The sequence below is a fragment of the Triticum urartu genome, chromosome 1 (genome assembly GCF_003073215.2).
Source record: "Triticum urartu cultivar G1812 chromosome 1, Tu2.1, whole genome shotgun sequence".
Lineage (NCBI taxonomy): Eukaryota > Viridiplantae > Streptophyta > Magnoliopsida > Poales > Poaceae > Triticum > Triticum urartu.
Genome location: NC_053022.1, coordinates 307,042,743 through 307,046,548, shown reverse-complemented (window position 1 = coordinate 307,046,548; position 3,806 = coordinate 307,042,743). Strand labels below are relative to the sequence as shown.

General features: G+C 45.3%; 1 pseudogene; it reads right to left on the bottom strand.

The window, feature by feature from the left end:
- Window positions 1-285: 285 nt before the first annotated feature.
- Window positions 286-3,152, bottom strand: LOC125532849 (annotated as a pseudogene).
- Window positions 3,153-3,806: the final 654 nt, after the last annotated feature.

Here is a 3,806-nt window from a genome sequence, read left to right as displayed (position 1 = left end):
TACCTGGTATTTAAATTGGCACACAGAAAACACACGAAATACTTCAAATATTATCATCCATCAAAGTGCTACATCATATAACACACATACAAATGTGATCAGCATCAAGTTTACAATCAGATAACACACATACAGCCCAAGTCTATCACAGGAGCCCTACAAGTTCTGCTACATCATATAACACACAAAGAGGATCAGCATTATTCCAATGAAGTAGCTCCCAGAACTAGCACACATACAAGTTCTGTTACTCCCAGAACTAGCTCAATGAGGTAAAACTATGCTTCATTCCACTTTTTTGTCCTGAATGAAAGGCCAGCATCTGCACATTGTAGAACAAAATGTTTAGGAACAAAATAAAAGTAAATCTAACAGCAAAGTATCAAATAAAACAAAGTATTAAAAATTGCGGTAATTTAGTTGGCAGGTACGCAATACCATGGTTTTAATTTAACAGAGTTTTTTAGAGTATTCAGAATACAGAGCAAGTGTTTGGCTACAACACAGAATGATGTAAAATGTGTTGACTAGCCCTTAGACAATCACATCTAGCTAGCTGATGTGGCAGCAATGCAAACACGAGCTGGCTGGTTGTGTACTATTTCTGTTATGTTAATCTAGCTAAGCAGGTTGGCTAGCCCTTGACATTCAGGTCCATATTAACCGAAGCATACATAGACAATAGATTTTGGCATGCTATAATTCTTACTGCAAATAAGATTGTTTGTCTAGTAAATTATTCGTTAGGAACATCTCAAGTATACAAGAAAAAGGATAATGATTCATTATCCATATGAGGGTGACCTCTGTGGTGCAGTCTATTAAGCACGAGTGCATTAAGAAACCCCGAAACAAAACCCTAAGCAACAAGATATCAAGCAGAGGCCCACAATTCAATGTATTTCAGGCCATGGGGGCACCAAACTTTATAACCATGCATGCAAAGGAAGCAAACAACACAAATAATGGCATTTAACAAGTGCACCAATAGTTGCATTTAAGGTAAACAAGAGCCGCATAGCAGAGTGCAAGAGAATGACAGCATAATTATTGCTTGCTACAATCTAAACAACATCACCATAAGTTCTATGATGCATCCAAACTTGTGAATTTGTGCACAGATCCAAGCATGATACTACGTGAGCCAGAAGTGTGTTGCAGATTGCTTTTGCCAGGGAGACCTAAATGCAGGAAGTGTGCCACAGACCCAAACAATATCACGGACATAAGCTAATCAACGGAGGAAGAAGGAGGACACCGGGACATAACCTGTACATGAAGATGTTGCAGTTTGCAAGCAGCCCTCCTTCTCCAGCTCCCACTGCGCACATGAGGTCTTCCAGGGATATGTTGTTCACCTGATCACCACCTCCCTGCATGCCACACACACACACACACACTGTGCAAGTTAGATTACATACAGACAGCTAACATGCCTATACTATAGCATCAACATGAGCCCTATACTATAGCGTTGGTTGGGTAATTAGGCTTGAACAGTAAACGAGTAGCATCCAGCATATGAGGCTAAATAACAAGGGAAGTTTCAAAGTCCTTGAGTAATGAAAACAAAGGAAAGTTGTGATTCAAACAGGTTCAGACTTTTAGAGTAATGCTAAAATTAGGAAAAGGCACCTTTTGTCAATCACATGCTTAGATCAGAGGCAAATGGAGATTCAGTCTGAAACTATGAATTAGTCATCGCTAGAAATTTAGACTAGGAAGCCCTGCATATTGCAATTTGGTAAACAGAGAAGAAGTGGTTCAGAGATAGTGTGTGTGTTCACATGTCTCAATACTAAGGATAACACATGAAGATAAGTACATTAACTACTAACTAATCACAAAGATATTAGCATCAAGCCATCTTAGTCAATTAGGGGCAATAGAGCACATGTAAGGCAACACTGGAAACAAGCAAAGGAGGTAGTATCTACATATATAATATAACTGGAAAGCAGCTTCATGCCTAAGAAAAATGGATGGGTCGGCCACTTGCCTTGACGATGTTCTGCATTCCTTTGGTGATGAAGTAGTTGAAGGAGTCATTGTGCTCCTTCACGAGACCTCTGACCTATGGATTCAATCAGCCAGACATACACATGTGTCAAAGAAAAGGAATCGATGTGAATTGAGGCATAAATCAAATGACACACATGTCATACCAAACGAATTGAGGCATAGAACAAATGAGTAACCCCGTTGAAAGGAAAGGTGGATCAACTAGCGTACGACAAAGAGGAACCCAACCCTGTGCATTCACAGGACCAAATAATTGATCAACCCGCCTGCCTCAAACGCAAAAGCTGCAAGATCTTCTTGGTCTTTGGGTGCATAGCATTGATACTGTAGTAAACATTTCAAACAATTAACATCAAAACATGTGCACACAAATCTAAATCAATGCAGATAGCAATGGTCAAGTGGCAAGTGATGCCTTACCCACGGATACGGACGACAAACAACAGCTTGGCCTTGGGATTGACATAGAACCCACCCTTCATTCGGGCCTCATGCTTAAGTTGCACCAGCTCCTTGTCCTGCTCACAACACCCACATTAGCATTCCATCGGGCAGAAACACAAACATGTCAATGATCAATCGAGCTAGATTAGACCTATGTGGTAGTGGTACATATGTTGGACTACAGCAAAACAAACAGAATCTGAAGGAATTAAACAAAACTAACATGACTCTACATAGATATCAGTGGACTCGTGGTAATATACAGCACAAAAGCAAACAAAAATGGACAGGTATGAACAAATCTCGCATATAGAACTGGTAAACTCCGATTAGCCTTTCCCTATCGACTGAAGGAGGGTAAAGCATATAGTTGAATACAGTCCAAATTCCACATGGCAGCGTGGCAAAACCTAATCAGTGGTACAACCGCGCGTAGCAAGTTTGCAGAGCGAGAATCTAGTCAACATCCACGAACGAGCAAAGGGCATTGGATCGAGCGATCTGACCTGGGCCTAATACTCTCCGGCGTACTGCTTGGCACGGGCGTAGATGACCTTGGTGTTCTCTGCGTCCTTCTTCTTCTCGTCGGCGACCTTCTTCTTCTTCGCGGCGACCCAGAGCTCTCCCCTCTTCCTCTTGAAGTTCACCGACTGCGGCACCGGCACCTTCGCCGCCTCGGAGGCCATCTGCGCGGACGCAATCAACCAAAGATCCTTCAGGCTTAGATCGAGACGGGGAGGGGACGGTAGTGGGTTCGAGCGACCGGTGCTTACCTCGACGAGCTGCGCCTCGTTGGAGAGGAGACGGCGAGGCTATGGGGAGAGGCGGTGGCGGTGACGGGGTTGAGTGCGCGGATTAAGTAGGGAGAGGGGAAACGAGGGCACGGTGGCCGTGGGAGGAGGTGGTCGCTGCGGTCGAATGGATCTGGGATGCAGAGGGGAGAAGGAGAGGCTAGGGGCGCCGGCTGTGGAGTAGCGGGCGGAGGGGGCAGCGGGGGCGGTGGGGGCGGAGGGTCGTCGATGGTGGCAGTGGGGGCGGCGGCAAAGCAGGCAGATGGTGGGGGAAGATGGTGGGCGGCGGCGCATCATCGGGAGCTAGGGTTGGGTGCGAGAGCAGAGTGGCCGCATAGGGAGAGGAAGAGAGAGAGGGTTTCGAGCGGTTCGGTGGGAAAGAAAGGAGGCGGGGGGGGGGGGGGGATGAAAAATTACCAGAAGGATAGAGCTAGGGTTGGTGTGGAAGGATCGAGGACTACCATTGGATCAGCGAGCATCCAACGGTGCTTGATGCACGATCCGCGTGACACATCTATGGACCAATCATAATGCAGTATGATGTTATGA